We start from the raw sequence: 20478 nt of genomic DNA on the forward strand, positions 1-20478 counted from the left end.
TTTGAACCCGGGACCTATCGTACCCAAAGTGATAATCATGCCCCTAGACAAACGAGCCATACCCCACGCTTGTACAGAAATGCATAGGTTAAGTAAACGTAATCATCTAAACATCAGACCAAAAGAAAAAAAAAGAAAATGTAAATTTTGCCGGTTTGTAGAAGCTATTGTAATTTATTTTATTTTTATTACTTAAATATATCACCAAGATTTAATTATAGCATTTTTTGTCAGATGATTTTAACATCATTTATATTTTACTGCAATATTTTCAACAATATTGAGCCGAAAACGACAGTCGTTACTCAACAGCAAGGGAATCAGCTTCCATCGTGATAATGCTCATCCTCACGCATCACTACTGCTCAAAGATCTTTCAAGAGAATATGGTTGGGAAATCCTGCCTCCTTCTGCATATTTTATGGACTTGGCCTCCTTGGATAAAAAAATATTTCGAAGATTACAAAATCGTTGCTTTATGTTTACATCATATAAGGAGATCAAAAAGTCAGATTTCGAAGGTTACAAGCGATGCATTTATAAGCTCGTTGACAGATCGAATAAATTTATAGAGAGGATGTTTTTATTTTCAGGATTAAATTTTAAATCGGCAAAATTTTTTGAACAGACCTAGTAAATTATCCAACTAAAATTATCTAACTTTGTTTTATCGTTATTTCCATGGCAGGCGCTCGTCTGAACTCCAATCTCTGGTCCCCCCTCGCCAATCTTTTTACAAAAAAACACCCGTCTAGCTGAATCCACTGTCAAAAACTTTCCCCACTCTTTATCTATGCCTAAATCAAAACGTAGATTCCATGAATAAAGCTTCTTTCTTAGAACTGCACGCCTGTGGAACTCTGTTCCGTCTGCCTGCTTCCCACCTGACTACAACTTGGATGTCTTCAAGTTCAACGTAAACAAATTCCTGATGAACCGCCCCCTTAAGTAGACACTTTAAATATCCACACTAACGTACTGTACTTACAATAACCCTTATCCCTGAGTGGCCTCCTGGCCTTGATAAGTGGTGACCACCTTGTAAAAAAAAAACAATTTTCTTCTGTTCCTATTAAAGTTTGTAGTTTATTAGAATAAACATAAGCAAAAAAAAAAAAAAAATCCAAAAGTCAATTGAGGCAGAAATTCCTTAAGCAAGAAGATCCACCTAACGTTTATTTAATAAGATTTATTGGTAGAATCATTGAAATAATCCGAAACAACATAAACGTGCACCTGTCAAAATAAGAGAGAACAACTATATTAAAGAAAAAAAGCTGTAAAATTTAATAGCAAGTCTTGAAGGAATGACGATACTCACACTTTGAAAAAAATGCCATTACACAGCGAAAAGCGATTTAGGGACCGTTTTTATTTTCCTTCTTTTAGTTTGTTCATTTTGGTTATCAATCTGTTAAAGCGATTTGACATTTTAAAGAGGTTTTCTTTAGAAAATGAAGTGCGTGAAGATTATTTGTTAGAGAACTCAACTGGTTTGTCCGCCAAAATAGAAGTCGAAGAATAAATTACGAATACAATTAAAAACTTCTTTCTTTCATTATCTTCCCATATCTCTCTCTCTCTCTCTCTCTCTCTCTCTCTCTTTCTCTCTTATTCTTCCTTATCCTCTGTTGGGGGAAAATCATATAACTGAGAGTAGCTAACCTGAAGTGATGTTGCGAAAAAAATACAATCTTCTTCGCGACCTTCTTCTCAGGTCTTGTAACCACAGTAACATAAAAATAAAGAATGAAGGTATTTATTTTCAGAAAATTTACAAGTAAAAAATCAGAAAAATTTGGCACAAGGCCGAAGATGGGGGAGAGGAAAGGACGGTCTTCTCTGACTAGTGCTAACTAATCTAACCTAACTAGTTCCTACTTTCACTCTACTTACACCATAATACCACATTCATACTATACATCCATCAGCGTATACATCCTTCATCAATCACCATAAGAACATCATACCATGATAACCTAATTAAAACCCATAAGAAAGGGGGGTTTGGGAAGATAAAAATTTTATATACAAAATACAAATGAAATATTTACAATGTTAGTAACAAAAGACCCCCCCCCGTTGTTAAACTATGGCAGATACACCGATTCGTCAGTCGAAAGGGTGATGCGGGTCCGAACGCTTTATTTAAAACACCTCTTACGAAAACTTCGAAAGGGAACCCGCATCTCTGGCGAATCAAGCGACCTGTCACTTAATTGGGGAGGGGAGTGGGGTAAAAAAAAAAAAAAAAAAAAAAACAGGGACAAACTTAAAAGGGGCCTAATGATCGCTATTACACACTAGCTAGGTTATGAACAAAGAATCCTAAATAATGGTCCTACTCTTGCCTATATTGTGACCTACTCTGGACTAAAAACGAGTCAGGGCTGACGTTCGTTCCTGTCACCCAAAATTCTTTTTCCTAAGGAACATCCAAGAACCAGTCAAGACTTGCTTCTCTCACCCGACACACACGCGCAACTGACACCCACCCTTCAACAAAGTCTGACGGAGAGAGTCTAACTCTCTCGGCCTTGATACGATCCTTCAAATAATGACGGAAGAGTCGTATAAGATCGAGGGGAGCAAAGTCCTCAGATCCATAGACCACTTTCATACGTGTGTTCCAGATAACACCTCTCATCACAGCTAGCAAGGTCAAACACAAATCTTTTCTGAGCCTATCCGTTGTCGGAGCCCAATTGCTACAGACATTAATAGGAACCAAGGTTAATGAGGATGTGTTTAGTATGCGGACCATGAGACCTGTAACAAACTCAATCAGCGGCGTCATGATGCGACAATAAACGAAGGCGTGACATAAAGTCGCGTCCTCATCGCCGCACCGTTTACAAATAGGCGAGTCCACCAAGCCAGCTGAGTGGAGTCTCTTACCGACCCAGAGAGCATCCCGAATTACCAGCCAGGTCAAGGAAGCCTCGTCGTTAGTGAGGCATCCTGACCCAGGCGCCCAAGGCCAGATTGAGCGGAGCTGCTCCTTCGTCAAAGGGAGCCTCCCACCGATGACATCCGTTACGGATCCCCTCACTAAAACCCGATATAATGCCTTTCGGAACAACAGCAGAGTGTTAGAGAGGCTTTCCTTCACTCTTAAGAGGGACTTCAGTGCGCGCCGGCACTCGCGATAGAAGGGACATTCACCTCGGGGCAACCTGTGTGCCTCCCCCTCGGAGTAGTGCACCCCTCTCAAAGCCGGGAAGGCTTTCTTAGTGACCTCCATCCAGAGGCCACCGTTTTCCCTATCTTGTGTGCACATTCGATCTAGGTAGTAGATCCGTAGCGTGTATAGCCGAATCTCCACGTTTGGCATACCTAGACCGCCTTCAGAAGGATGTAGGTAGCAGACATCGCGACAGACCTTAGGGGCCCTTCCAAGCCATAAGAAGTTGAAAAGAGCCCTCTGCAAATATAGCAGTGTATCTGACGGGATTGGAAGCACTGATAGACGATAAATAGCGATTGGATAGATGTGGGTATTACACACCTCCGCTCGCCCCTTTAATGAAAGGTTTCTACTGATCCACCGTGAAGCTGCAGACCGTACCGCTTTCAGAACCTCCGACCAATTTTTCTCCAGCTGGAGGTCAGGACCAAACCAGACGCCGATTATCTTGCAAGGCCCATCGCTCCAACTAAAGGGCCCCTGAAGGGGCATACCCCTCCAGGCACCAATGCGCAAACCCAAAGACTTGTCGCAGTTAATTTTGGCCCCTGTTACCGTTTCATACAATCTGATTTCTACACCGACGACACTAATCTCAGCACTGCTCGTTACAAACACAGTTACGTCGTCGGCATAGGCGGAGTACTTCGCCTGGGCATTCACACCTGGCAAAGTGATTCCGCGTAGGACCGGATTCACCCTTAGCCTGCGCAAAAATGGCTCGATCGCAAGCACATATAGCATGGGTGATAACGGGCACCCTTGACGAATGGAACGTGACAAACTGAAGGGTCTCGACCTCTTCCCATTTACTTCTACCATCACCGCGGGGTTAGCATAGAGAAGATGAACCCAAGAGCAAAATTGCGGGCCAAAACCGGCCGCCGATAAAACAGCCCCCAAGTACCGATGGTCAACCTTATAGAAGGCTTTGGACTGATCTAAATTGATCAGCGCGGCCTCAGTGTCGACTTTTTCTATCATCAGGCGTATCGAGTGCAAGTTATCCTGGATTGTCCTGCCCTTCACGGCACACGTTTGCTCGGGGCTAATAAGACGAGCCAGGACAAGCTGCAGACGATTTGCGAGAATCTTGGCCAAAATCTTTAACTCAGCGTTAAGCATCGTTAAGGGCCTGAAATTACCTAACCCATCCCCACCATCTTTGCTTTTACGAACAAGCTTTATCACACCCATGGTAAAGTACTTGGGGATTGAGCCGTTCCTAAACCATGAGTTAAACAAAACCGTCAGTAAGGGGACAAAGATGTGCGACAACCTCAAATACACTTCGTAAGGAAGACCATCGATCCCCGGTGACTTATTAAGGCCGACCCGCTTTAAGGCTTCAATGACTTCATCCTCCGTTATGCCACCTTCGCACCTAGCCGCTTCGGTCGTCGAAAGACGAGAAAAGTCAGCCAAATAGGTGTCGAACTGTCCTAATGACAGACCGGGTTCCATGGAAAAAAAGCTCCTGGAAATGGGATCTAAACGCCTCCAGCACACCCTGGTTTGTGGTCACGGTACGCCCGTCCGGCAATGTGACACGAGCGATGTGCCTATCAGCCGCTTGCCTAAGCTCCTCTGCACGCAGTTCAGCGGCCATGTTTGTTGCTTCCTGGGGCATTCTTTTTAACCTAGCCCTAATCGCTAAGGCTTGGTGCTCCTTTTCAGCAAGGGAGGCAAGCCGAGCCCTAATTATATTAACGCTAGCACTATCCCCCTCCTCCACCGCCCGATCTAGTCTAGACTCTAGTGTCACTTTAGCTGCCCTAGAATCTAGTTTGAGTCTTTTGCTAAAGTCAGCAGCAAAGGACCTAATGGCTTCCTTAACTTTTACCCACCACTTATTCCCAATAATTGCCCCCGTCAATTCCCGCTGTAGGGTTAGTAATAGCCCGTCACGGAAGCCCTTCACATCGAACAACGACGTGTTGAGCTTCCAGTAACCGGCTAATCTAGGCTTAGGTCTATCTAAGTTTACCCGTACACGAACAAGTCTGTGATCCGAGTAAACTATATTGTGGAAACTTGGACAATCCAATACTCCTACGTCGACTCGCTTAACTAAGAACCGGTCGATATAGCTCGAGAGCTGTATCGAATCGGAGCCGCCTCTACCTGTCCAAGTCCACACTAAGTCACGGGGTTTTTCATTTCGGAATTTGTCGATAAGATCAAACTTATCCACAAATTCACGAAATAAAACAGCATCCCGATCTCTGTTAGTTCCCCTAGATGTTAACCCCAATCGATCTAACTCGGGATCCAGGACGGCGTTCCAGTCTCCCGCTAAGATAACCGTTCTGGAGACATCTATGAACTGCTCGATCCGCCGAAAAAAACCAGCCAGCTCAGAATGGCTATTGGGCGCATAAACCCCAATAAGACGTAATGCCCTACCCTTTATGGTAACATCCAAAACACATAGTCTTCCCTCCGGATCCAAGTAACACGGGTCACACGACGCATCTAGAGACCTTTTAACTAGCCAGGAAACCCCTCTCGAGCGAGAATTATAGTGCGCTGAGTAAGCTTCAAAGGTCTTAGACAGTGCACCCAAATGGTCACCAGGAATAAGGTGGGTTTCCTGCACACAACAGATATCCACTCCGAGGTGCTGCAGGTCCAAACTCAAGCGCCATTTGCGCGAGTCGGCCCTTAGCCCTCGGACATTTAAACTAGCAAGCTTGAGATCCATGGTGGTGCCTTAGGGTTGGGAACCAGGAACGAACATCGCGGTCGTGAGCATGCCGACGGCTCTCGTGAGGGAATAAGTACCCATCGTAGTATCGATGAGGCCGTCACGAGAGATACCACCGACATGCAAAGGATAGGTTAGTTTTGCTATCCTATATAGGGAGGGGTGCATTTTTACCGGGACCCTCCCAACACAACATTTTTTAAGGTTTTATATATCGCTATCTTTAAACACAACAAGGGGAGTGGGAAGGTTAAAGGCTTTATTTGCTTCTTCGAGCATTAGCCAAAGGTCCTTGGCCTCTTCTTTTTTCCGAACGACGGTTAGGATTCTTTTAGCGTTTGGGAAATTTACAGGGGTATCTACTAGTTTTCCCCCCACCTCCTTGAACTCAATTAGTTTTGTGAGGTCAGTTTCTTTAAAGTTTTTATGGTTGTTGATGGCGGCTTGGTTTAATATGCAAATGTCTTTGCCAGGGAGGTAGAGAGTCTTTTTTTTTGTGTTCAGGCGAGGGAGTAATGTCCATAGCAGAATGTGTGTTTTTAGGAGGAGATGCAAGGGGAGTGTTGTGAGTGGTCGCAGAGGTGGATGGAATGGGAGAGGAGGGTTTGTGTTTTTTTGAGGGGCTTAAATGTGTTAGTTTTGGCTGTTTATAAGGGATCGGAGTTGTAACTGGAGGAGGGATTTTGAGGGGGGGAAGGAGTTTTGGGCTTTGTAGGAGACTGGGTGATAGGGTTGGTTAGGGATTTGGGGCTTGGTTTCGGAGAAGTGGGTTTACATGGGGATTTGGGTGATGGGCGTTGAGCGTCTAATTTCTTTTTTAATTTGACGATTTCGAGATACTTTTCTTTTCCGGGGTCATTTTGCAGCATTGCCTGTTCTTTTATTTCGTCAAGGCTCAGGCGTCCAGGGGTTTTTCTTCCAGGGGCGATTTGCCAGGGTTCTCCCCTGAGGATTTCGTCCGATTCTGTTTCGTTCGTAGGTGACTTGGGAACGCTTTTTGATGTGGATCCCAAGTGTTGTCCGATGGATTTTTTTGGTGTTTGGTGGAGGTTTTTTTAAGGGGCACTCTGATGTGAGGTGGCCAATTTCGTTGCAATTCCAGCATGTCGGCCTTCTTCCAGCCATTATTATAGGGAGTTTCTCCTCTCCTGCCTCGAGAAAAAAAGGGATCGCATCGAAGTTTGCCTTATCGAGGAGGATGTCATAAGACCATATGCCGTGGAACTCGTCCACCTGCACTGAAACCATTTCGCCATATTTTAGAAGGAAGGCGCCGATGTGTTCTCCTTCAATGTGGTGAGGTACATTAAAAACGGACACCGTAGTCCGTCTTTTTCCCATATATTCTGATCTTAGAATATAGTTCTGAGTTATTATCTCTTTTTGTGAGATAGTTAGGCAGTCTTCTTGAGAGTGGAAAAGTACACTCCATGTGTTGTAGCCCTTGCACTTGACGATGCGCAAGGGTCTAAAACCAGCTGTAGCCAAAAGGTTGGTGATGATATCTGCATTTGCTCTTATAACTTTTTTAAAACTTTCTGTCGACTATAAATATAGTCAGACACTTTTTTTGGATTTCCTCCAACCTTGGCACGTTGACGATTAATCCTTTGTCGGTGACAAGTTCCAGGCATTGTTTTGCCTTTTCAATAAATTCATTGACGTTGATATCTACTTTCGGTGGTTTGGTCCAGGTGTTGTGCGTAGCAGTAGTGCCGTTTTCCGCTTCAGTAATGTCGATGACAATAGGCGTTTGGCCCGCCGAAGCGGCCATAGCCGAACCGTTAAAAAGACGGTTAAAAGAAAGTCCAAGAAGAAAAAAAAAAACAACTGTAAAAAATAACAGTAAGACAACAGGAAAAAAAAGCGTCGTGTAGAAAAAAAAATCCGACAGTAATAAAAATAAAAGGTTAAAATCGCTGGTAGAATAACGCACAGGACAAGAGTCAAAAATAAAGGAATGAAGTAACTCTTCACAAAGGAGGAAGGTTTTTATAACAATTACCTTACTCTATTAGTATAAATAATCAGAAGGCTATTGTTCTTCTTGGCTGTTGGAAGAGCATCCTCACCTCTGGCAGCTACACCCAGGTAAGTTATGTATTATTCACTACACCTCTCTACCTCTGTCATTTCTCTGACTGTCCGTCTCTCTCGTTATTCCATTCTCTGTTTGTCTCTCTCCTTCTCTACTTCTTTGCCCGTCTCATTTTTTTTATTCTCTGTCTGACTGCCTCTCCCTCTCTCCCCCTTTCTCTCCCTCTCTCCCCCATTCTCTTCCTCTCTCCCCTTTTCTTTCCCTCTCTTTCATTCTTCATCCGCCTCTCTCCTTATTCCATTCTTTGCCTCCTCCTCTCTTTCTCTCTCTCTCTCACACACACACAGACACACACACATACATATATATATATATATATATATATATATATATATATATATATATATATATATATATATATATAATGGGTTAATAAATTCCAACGAAAGAAAGATGTATATTTAAATAAGGGAGTAGTCACCAACAATGTGTATTTTTTAACATTATTTTATTATTCCGTGTCTTGGTTTTTCATTGAGAATTATGTTTGGATCATTGTAATAATGTTTTTAAGTCATTGAAATCGTTTACGCGCGTTTCAGACGGTCAAAATCTCCCTGGACAAACCAAATAAAAAAAGCAATAAAAATTCAGCATACCAATGTATAATAAACAATGAATAATAAACACTTACAAGCCTTCACCCCTTGGAAAAACTTCAAACTAACTACGAAAATCGCCATTTTTACACATTTGAAAATAATTTCTGACGAAGACGCATCACAGACCGTCTGAAAGGCGCGTAAACGATTTCAATGACTTAAAAACATTATTACAATGATCCAAACATAATTCTCAATGAAAAACCAAGACACGGAATAATAAAATAATGTTAAAAAATACACATTGTTGGTGACTACTCCCTTATTTAAATATATATATATATATATATATATATATATATATATATATATATATATATATATATATATATATACTAGCAGACCTCCCGGCGTTGCCTGGTCGTAAAATGCACATAAGTATTATATTTTAATTAAAGAAGAATTCTTATTTATTATAAACAGGAATACCGTTAGTATTAAATGTAACTTTTAATTCCTTAAAAAAAGGCAAAGAAAATGGGACATGTGCATAAAAGTATTACGTATTTTCTAAACAGTTAACTTCGTGTAAGTAAAAAAAAATTTACTCGAGCTGGGATCGAAACCAAAACCTAACGACAGTTAGTCAAGTACGATAACCTTTACACCAATTTAACACGTACTTTGGAAATTGTTTTCAAAACTACTAATTGTTATCTTAAATAGGTGGTCATGTTTCACGACTGCGCATGCATGGCTAACAGATAAAATTTGCCTCTCAAGTATCAATTTTTAAAATTTCCACCTCCTAGCAGCCCGTTTTTCCGGAGTCACGTGTCTTAATACCCTAATATCAAATTTCAAGTGTATAGATCAAAAACTCGTTGAGTATATAGGTTGAGAAGTGTCCTCACACACACATTCTCACTTTCATAGATATATATAGACAAGCTGAAAACATGCCCGATGAAGGAAAATTTTTCTCGAAATATCACACGACACGGAACCTCTATCATACTACACTGACGCAAATAATAACACAATGCAAAATACAATATAAAGAAAAAATATATATGCATTGCGTGATTGAAACGTTGATCTGTTTAGTTTATTTCATTGTTTTAAGTCTTAATTCGCTTCATTTTCTGTTCATTCATTATATCTCTGCATTGTATTGCTTTATATATACATTAACTAGCGGAAGCGGGGGGGGGACGGTTTTGCCTAAAAATAAAATACGCTTAGATATGATACCCAGATTACGTATATATTATTATAGAGTCATACATAACACGTATATGAACTGATTAAAACTAAACTAAGATGAATGTGCAAAATGTATAACGATTTTTTCATTTTTGATCATTTTTTGACCCCTTCAAATCTATTTTAACCAGCTAAAGACCCATGAAAAAACGGTCCATAAAAATCCAATCATTTGAGGCCTCTAGTGCCGCTCTGCGACTTTTAGTTTCGGAGGAGATAGAGTTTGAAAATATGGAGACATACAAAGCGATAGGCTTCTATATATTAGATTTTATGTACACACTAGATGATGCTTCTAGCAAACTACATTAATCTCTTAGTTTTAGTTTCGGATAATCGTAAAAATCCATATAACACGTGCATTTTTCTGCAAACGTAAAAAAATACGCGTTGACTGATTTGGGTTTTACTGGTAGTTAAAGTCAATATGTAATCATCATTTTATCATTAATGCCAGTTTAATTAAAAAACAAAACAAAAAAACAATATAAAATAAGAATAAAGTAATCGTTTTCAGCATCGAAAAATAAATACATTTTATTTTTCTTCCGAGTCTTAATAGTTCTGATTAATGATCCCGATTAATCGTTCCAATACGAATTTTGATGATGCATTTAAATTATAAAATGTTGCATAGTTCTTTTAGTCACGAAAACAGCTTTTGTTATCATAAAAGAAATAAAGAATTCCTGAGAATTTTACAAAATTATCTACGAGGTGCCTTCAATACGTTTCCAGACATTTTTTTTTTGTACAGGCTTTTTAAATTGTCTTAGACTCTTGAAAGGTCACTATGTTATTGCTATACATCTTAGAAAATTACTGATTAAATTCTGATTTAAAATTCTGATTTAAAATTCAAATAAACAGCTGCACTAGGAATTGGAATAGACCCTACTAAAGCCTGATTGTCGCAGCTGGTGAATTTCAAAAATGCAATCTAAACGTAAGGACATTTTAGAAAAACGATATGCAATAAAATTCTGCTTTAAACTTAAATGCCACATAAATGTATGGAATGCTTCAGACTGATTTTGGGCCATCTTCCATGAATTGAGCATCAGTTTTTGAGTGAATAAGACGTTCAAGGAAGGCAGGAAGTCCGTGAGGGATGATGAGAGGTGTGGAAGGAGCAAGAAAGTCAGAACACCAGAATTGATTAGCCAAATAAAGAATTTCAAGGATAAGGACCATTGTATGCCTATAGAGAAACTGTGCACAGTTTGATATTAGCTGGTTTCGAACTCTGTCAGAGCAGGTAATAATACTTCATTGTAGGATTACCATACAGGGAGAGGGTAGCGCCTGGGTGAGATAGCTTAGGGAAAAAGATAGAAAGATAGAGATGCTGTAGTTCGATAAAATACAATAAAAGAAGATCGGGGGTTACCTCGATCGAAAATAACAGTCGATGAGAAGAATAGTCGGAACAATCCAAATCACGCGAATTATCAATCCTCATCCGTCAAATTTAGAAACATGTCATGCTTCCGGATGAAATATGACTTTTATTGGTAAACGCTTACATTTAATGTGTACATCCTAATAATGGTTTTGTTTCTGATTCTTACAAACCACTCATCAACTTATTACCAAAGCACGACGGGGCTGCTAGAAAATTGAAAGTAGTGATTGTTGTTTGAGTTTTAGTAACCCTGATGCGACCCGGTTTGTTTTCAGAGACAAACACACTGGCATTTATCTAAAAATGTGGCGTATTAAGAAAAAAAAAAAAAAAACGGGGACTATTTCTCTTTTCGGCGTTAATGCGCCACCATGGCGTTCATTGTTCTGAAATCGAGAGTAAAATTTCTCAGCGTTGAGATAAGGCTTGTTGGATTCCCGCACACAAAAGGGAAACACTAACTCTCGTAAACACCCCAGTGTCAGCAGGGGTCAAAGGTCAGGTGTGTTAGCGTGAGAACATTTTATTTGCATAAGAAATATATATCTATAACGTCTGTGTGTGTGTGTGTAAGCGCGCGCACGAGCGCGTGTGTGTCTGGTCACGAATAGGCTTCTATATGGTTGAGTATTATAGAAAACTGATTACATATAATTATAGTAGATGTATCGAGACACAGGAATGGGTATGTTTGACCTGGCAGAACGGCGGTTCATAAAAACTGTGGAGTCTGCGTTCGCGCCTGGCTCCCAAAGTATGGAAATAAAAAAATGAAATAAAAAACGTTTACAAGGGTTTTTGATATAGATGTACATAATAATACTTTGATAAGTATGTTTTAACTTAAATAGGGATGGTATAATAAAATTGTGGGGTCTGCGTTCGCGCCTGTACTCCATGGAAATATGGCACAAACTTTAACAAAGACTTTTCATATCTATTTGCGTAAGTATACTTTGATAATTATGTTCCAGTTTGAAGAAATATGGTATAATACAATTATGGGGTGTTCGTTCGCGCCTGACATCCATAGAATGTAAATATGTCACAAAGTTTAACAAGGTTTTTTAAAAGTGGTGAGGGTCCACAATAACACCTTAACTTTAATCTTAATTCACGTTAGCTTTTATTTATTTATTTTCTTTTGAGTTGAATCATATTCTGTCGAATACATTCACCTCATAAATTCACGTTCTTATTAAAGTGAAAGCCAAAAAAAAAAAGTCGGAACTTTAGACAATTTTCGACACAAATTTTGCATAACTCTGTTTTTTCTTTCTCCATTTGCACGTGACACTCTTTCGAAAATAGATGAATAGATAAATAATAAAAAAATAAGAACGTTACTTGTTATCGTATCAAAAGAAGGAAAAAAATCATACTCACGTGATTACATGTCTTTTTAAAAACATTTACATAACCTTTTTACTTTTATTTATATATCTTTTTAAGCTTTTTTGTCAGTGTAGTAGAAGGAATTCAGTTGATTACCACCCTTTCTGCGTGTTCTTTACATTACAATAGTACAACCTGAATCCGACGGCGCAATACTACATTGTTCAATGCTGTAAAACTGAAACGAAGCTGTTCTGCTTGAAAAGGGCGCCATTTTCTTCTTATTCATATTTATATCGATTCTTTGCGTTAAAAAAACTAAAGTAATTACGTGATTATTTTTTTAATATCCCATTTTGCTGTTTCGGATTATTTTACTACAGTAAGTAAAGCTTCATTATTTTTCCAAACTGTTTTTGTTTCTTTGTTTTTCGATATATCGTCGATATTATCTTAGTAAGAGTGTTTAGCAGAAAAGCCAACAAACGACTACCCGAAAAAATAAATATACAAGAAATAAATGTTACCATAGTCAATAAAAGTTCAGTTCATGTTTTTTTTTGTTTTGAAATAGTTTTTAATGTTCTTTACTTGAAATAATTTCAGTGAACCGAAATTAAAACGAAATTTGAGGCGATAACTACTTAAATGAATTTTTATATAAACTACACATGCCATAATCGAATATTCCTCAAGCACAAAATAACGGAAAACATTAAAATCTGTTTATACATATTCCTTACGTTGACGGAACTCTCTTAAATTGTTAACACAGAATGCTCAGGTGCCTCTCCTTCAAATTGAAAACGGGGCTCTCCATTTCAAAGTCGCTGCCATTTTGATTTGTTTTAAACCGGTTCGTGAATTAAAAAAAAAATTTTTTTACAAACTACTTAAGAATACAAACCAATGAACTTTTCTACCATAAAAGTAATTTTTATTGACTATGGTAACATTTATTTCTTGTATATTTATATTATTATATATATAACATTTTCTCTTTGTAAGGAAACATCATTTTGTTGGTCACTCTTGGCTACGAATGGAAACAAAGTTGATATAAAAAATATATTTTCACGAAAATTATCTTTACTTTCATCATATTTTGCTTAGGGTAAAATTTTAGAGTATCAAAACCTATCTCTTTACAACCCCCTCCTTTTCATAACCTATCATAATTTCATCAATCACAGTCCATTTTTTGTAGGCTGTTTTTGAACCCAGTCAACGACGGGTACTTCTGATAGTATATATATATATATATATATGTATATAGCAGCTTCCTTCCGTTTTGACACTCGCTGTAAGGGTGCATGCTTGTGGGGTTTTTGTGGCATAATCTCCAACGACATCTCTCGACATTGTAAAATACCAGTAGTAATTTCAGGTCCAGGATGATTAGAAACATTGCTGAGACAAGCGGAGAGCACATACATACGGCGCCTAGAACTAGCCATGCCCACCGTTGCTTAACTTCAGTGATCTGAGGTGATATATATATATATATATATATATATAAGTGAAAGTGTCTGTGTATCTGTTTATCTGTGTGTCTGTGTGTGTACATTTCCCTACGTAATAACTATGTCAATTTAAAGTCTACGGACTCGAAATTTGATATACAGAGTACTGAGATTTGGGAAAATCGATGTGATCGGTTTTCGGCCAGAAATTTGGCGATTAAGGAGTCAAAGCTCAACGATTTGACCTTTGAGAACTCTACCAAACTCCTCCAACAATTTTGGGGTCTAATCACTTGGAATTTTAGATATACATTCCTTGGACATGGATCTAACTTAATAACTTGCTTTGAGCCTAAATCAATACATTTTTAATCGACATTTAATCGACATTTTATATATTTTTAAACTTCTATCACTCGATACAATTTACATTTCATCTGAAGATGACTCGCAGTTGAATCGAAAGCGCTCGTGATAACTATGTACCTTTCATCAATATTTTCGATTTTGATATAAAAAAGATAATACGGAAAATCGAAAAAATAAAAAAAAGAATCGTTGTATTTAATAATGTCTACTTGAATGAAAAATACTGGGTAACATACTAATTATATATATATATATATATATATATATATATATATATATATATATATATATACATATATACAGTTGTGCGCAAAAATATTCGACTCCTGTCTAAATTTTCTTGTTTCGTTGAATCTATACTTCAAAAATCTTCATAACGCCTTTTAACGGCTAATTATGAATAAATTGTATATTTTTCAACAACAATAAATGAGGAAAAGTAATTCGAGATTAATAATATATATCAATTTCTTTACAAAAAATATAAATATGGATGTTGCAAAAATATTCGACCCCTTTAATTTAAAGTTTAAATAAAAGCGTCATTAAGTTTATTATTTTAGTCTGACCTTGTATTTATTTCCTCTAAACAATATTTATGACTCTACTGAATCTAAAATCAGTTCAAATTGAACTTCAATGCGATATTGAATGATTGAATAATTGTTTCAAGTAAAAAAAAAATCTTTTTCAACGTCAACAAATCTGCAACTATGAAAAAGAACAAAGAATACTCTGAAGACATTAAAAAGAAAGTAATCGATGCCTACCAGTCTGGAGAAGGTTATAAAAAAATTCCCAAACGTTTTTCTATACCACGGTCGACTATTATGTCCATTATCAAAAAATGGAAAGTAAAAGGGATTGTATCAAGTCTTCCAAGATCAGGTCGTCCAAGAAAAATTACGACACGTGGGGCTAGGAAAACTGTTAGACAAGTTTCAATAGACTCTAAATCTAACCTAAAGGACGTGCAGAACGATTTGAAGAATGCTGGCTCAGATGTACACTTATCAACTATTCGTAGGGCATTAAATCTTGCCGGATTGCATGGACATATTGCCAGAAGGAAGACCTTACTTTCCAAAGCTCACCAAAAGGCTCGATTAAATTTTGCAAAAAAGTTCCTAGAAATGCCTATTGATTACTGGAATAATATAATTTGGTCAGACGAAACGAAAGTGGAACTATTTGGACGCAACCAGCAACGCTATGTTTGGCGAAAAGAAAATACTGCTTATAATGTGAAGAATACCGTTCCAACCGTTAAGCATGGAGGTGGATCAATCATGGTGTGGGTCTGTTTCAGTATAAATGGAACTGGAAGATTAACCATAATCGATGGAAGAATGGATTCAGTAAAATATCAGTCCATACTGAAAGAAAATCTTGTTCCGTCTGCGAACCAGTTGGGGCATGGAAGGAGGTATACCTTTCAACAGGACAACGATCCTAAACACACTTCAAAGAGCACTAAGGCATGGTTAAAGAATAATAAGGTGAAAGTTCTAGAATGGCCTTCCCAGTCTCCAGACCTAAATCCGATTGAGCACTTATGGCATGATTTAAAAATTGCGGTACATAAAAGAAAACCATCTAATTTGATTGAATTAAAATAGTACTGTCAAGAAGAGTGGCTTAAAATTCCAGTGGACAGATGTAGAAGTCTCGTTAGATGTTATAGGAAACGTTTACTTGCAGTAATCAAGGTCAAAGGAGCTTCAACCAAGTTTTAATGAAAAGGGGTCGAATACTTTTGCAACATCCATATTTTTATTTTTGTAAATAAATTTATTTATATTATCAAGCACTAATTACTTTTTATTATTTTTTGTTGAAAACTATACAGTTTATTCGAACTTAGTCGTTAAAGAAGGTTTTAAAGATTATTGAAGTATCCATTCAAATAAATAAGACAATTTTGGTAGGGGTCGAATACTTTTGCGCACAACTGTATATATATATATATATATATATATATATATATATATATATATATATATATTACAATAGAAAAATGCAAGCATGAAAAGTAAGCTTAAACATGGAAAGATAAAGGACTAGTTCTTAAAACTGGGAAAAAAGGCAAGATATTCAAGTAAAAATATAATAAATTTATAAGTTAAAGTATTGTAGCATTAAGAATTGATTATATAATGTTATAAACTGAATTAAAAAAATCTTAATGCTGCAATATTTTAAGTTAAAAATTTGTTATATTTTTTACTAGAATATCTTGTCTTGTTCTTTTCCAGTTTTAACAACTAGTTCTTTAATTTTCCATGCTTAAGCTTAACCCTGTTCTCACGCTCGCATTTTTCTATTGTAATCTATGATTTTTCCAGGCTTCTAGTAAATCCACTTGTTCTTTGTTTAATTTCAGTCTTAGTTTTTTGCCCCCATAAACATAACACAGACATATGTAATAACAATGTACGGCAATCGTCTGCTTTCAATGAACTCCTTCCAGTTATCTCTCTTTCCTTTTTTTATTCTCTCTGTTTCATTTGTTACTTCTCTTTTCGCGAGAGCGGTGAATGAGTAGCAACAGTAGTCGCTGAAGCGACGTGGTTGCTATGGAAACAAGTCATAAATAATGTTGCTTACCTTAGTTTTTTTAATGCTTTTGACCACCAATAAATTCGTCATAGTTTTTGTTTTACTTTTTTGTCACAATATAACTGAGAATGTGATCTATAAACTGTAATAATTTTATATATATATATATATATATATATATATATATATATATATATATATATATATATATATAGCATTTGGATGACAAATAAAAACACCCCCTCTTTGAGTTCACTTTGTAAGCGACGGGCCAGTGTGGATTTAATACACACACGAGGAGATTTATTTACGGCGCTGATTCGTGGCCTGATGGTTAGAACAGCCGACTGTCAAATTGATGATTCTAGGTTCGATCCACAGCTGAGGAAAGGTGTACGTCTAGCCGCTTTGATGAGTTGTGACACAACGAAACAGTACTGTGTGTGGATCATATATATATATATATATATATATATATATATATAAATTAAATTGCCCTTAAAATAAAGAAAAATAAAACTCGAACGGATTTAGATAATCTTGACTCCTTGCAAACGAATTTTTCTACAAACCTGGATTACACAAATTTGGATAATTAAAATTATTGGATTAGTACAATCATTTGGGATTACCACATATTTTGGATCTTAATTTGAGTGTACGTATCAACAGCATAATTCCATATGGGAACATTGTCTCCTATTATTCGTATTGATAGTACTTGATCTCTCCATATCTTTTCATCTGGTTTTTAAATCCTTGACTTTTAATTTATCCTCTTATTTCTTAAATTTTCGCCATTTTATGTACTCTTTGCACAAAACTGTTTTTTTTCCGCAATTATGGTTAGCTTTCGTGAAATGCTGTTCAAATTAATGCCTTTACCAGGAAATTTATACCTTCGCTGTAATATTCATTTGCTAATATCTTTCGTCTGATGAGAAAAATGCATTTCTTTGAAACTCCGCAGATTAAAAAAAAAAATTCTCTTATATCTTATTTGAGTATCCTGTCGAAATTAATATTAAATATGTTTTACAAGCTTAAATATTTCTTATATCTATATATCTATAAAAGTGAAATTGTCTGTGTGTGTGTGTGTGTGTGTGTGTGTGTGTGTGTGTGTGTGTGTACATTTCCCTTCCAAACTACTTGTGTCAATTTTCAGTCTACAAACTCGAGATTTAACATGAGGGGTATTGAGATTTGGGAAAATCTTTTTAATCGGTTTTCGGACAGAGATTTGGCTGTCACGGGGTCAAAGTTCAACAATTTGACCTTTGAAAATTCTGCTAAACTTTTCCGCCAATTTTATGGTCTAAACACTTAATCCAGGTTATTTGGATATAGATCAAACTTTTTCGTTTGAATTGGGCAAAAGAATAAATGTTAAGGGATCAAAATTGGGGTCAAACTATTAAAATATTTCACCTCTGCGGTCAATTTTTGATCTAAACATTTGAAAATTTATATAAAGTGTATTCAAGCATAGAGTAAGCTTTTTAATCGGTTTTTGGTTAAAAATTTGGCTGCTTAGGGACCAAAGTCCAAAAGATTTGATCTTTGCAGTCTCTAGTAAACTATTCAACCAATTTTAGGTCGAAACATTTGAAATTTTACATAAAGGGTATTTAGACATGCAGCAATCTTTTTAATCAGTTCTTTGGGGAAAATTTGTCTGCCAAGAGATCAAGTTTAAAAGTGTTGACCTTTGCAAACTCTAGAAAACTCCTCCGCCAATTTTGGGTCTAAACACTTGAAATTTTAGCTGTAGATTATCGGGACATGAGTTAAACTTTTTAATATATGGTTGGTTAGTTGTTTTTGTTTTACAGCATATCAACCCTTTTCAGGTTATTTAATGCCGAATCCAAAGATTTTGAAGAAAACATTTTTAATAGAATATATTTGTTTTTTCAAGTCGGTTTCCATTTAACCAATAGTTGGGACTCTAACAGGTACTACCACTCCGAGTCAGAGTGGACCTGAGCGCCATGGCAATTAAAGGGTGGGTCTACACTCCCCAAAGCCCGCAAGGTGGGGCTTCACCACTGGATATAGTTTAAGGTCATATGCAGGACCTTTTAATATGCATATGCACATAAAGTTATGAACAATACATAGGGCCCGAGCAAAGCCGGGCTGAATTGTTAGCACACACACACACACACACACACACACACACACACACATATATATATATATATATATATATATATATATATATATATATATATATATATATATATATATATAAGCAAATAGCTGAAGCATTTTGACATCTGCATCTGAATTAAGGAAGAGATTTGTGATTTCTTTTTCTTTTAGTAGGAATCGTTAGAGAAAGTTACTCTGTTTATTTATGGTTCCAGCAACGAACCGTGACATGCCAGCGTGACTCGTTAGTAAGGGCTCGTGTTAAACATAGCTTTTTATTATCGGGAATGATAAATATTGACTCTGTGTCCAGATGGGCTGCTCCAGGGTAGGGGTTGTTTTGCGATCGCGAGAAACATTCGACCTCCCAAACTACAAAAACATTCGTTATTGGTCCAACTGCAAAATGCCTTACAGCGGAGACTCTGAGAGGAGGACGAGGCAGAGGAAGGGGAGGAGGTGGAAAGCGTTTTTTTTTTTAAATAAATAAAAGTAAATGTGGCTTATTATTTGAACGTCGGCAGAAAAGCAAACAGACGAAACAAATTTGTATGAATAAGTCCTTTGTTTCTGTTATACAGTCAACATTTCGATTTGTGAAATGTTTAATTATACGATATTCCACGCTTTTTATACTTTTATCATACGATACTGCTTATTTTTATTCATTATTATACCATATCCCATGTTTTAAAAATTATTTTATCATGCTATATCCAATATATTTTATTCTACGTTATACATTGCTTTTTATACTTTTATTATATAATATCACATACTCTTCTATTATGAGGTGGTTTCAATAAGTTTTCAAACATTTTGTGCAGGAATTTAAAATTGTCGTATGTTATTGCTATACATTTTATGAGATCACTGACCAATTTTATGATTTCAGGTTCCACTGAACAGCTACAGCAGGGATTATAATACATCCTACTAAAGCCTGATTGTCACAGCTGATAAATTTCAAAAATGCACTTTGGATATGAGGATGCTTTAAAAGAACGATGTGCAATCAAATTCTGATAAACTGCCACAAAACATATGGAATGCTTCGGACTGCTTTTGAACCGTTTTCCATGAATCGAGCAAGAGTTTTTGAGTGGCATAAGAGATTCAAGGAAGGCAGGAAGTTCGTGAGAGGTATGGGAGAAGTAAGGAAGTCAGAACACTAAAATTAATTTGCCAAATAAAGAATTTCATGGATAAGAACCATTGCGTGTTTATAGAACAATAAGTGTACAGTTTGATGTCAGTGTGGGAACTTTACGCACAATTATTTGCAAGGAACTGAAGATGCGGAAGATATGCACGACATTTGTCCCAAGAAGAAGATTGTCAGAGAAGATCAGACTAGTTGACGAAGATAGCCATCAAGACAGTTCCTCAC

Source organism: Euprymna scolopes, chromosome 28 (assembly GCF_053919585.1).
Source record: "Euprymna scolopes isolate OS-2025 chromosome 28, ASM5391958v1, whole genome shotgun sequence".
NCBI lineage: Eukaryota > Metazoa > Mollusca > Cephalopoda > Sepiida > Sepiolidae > Euprymna > Euprymna scolopes.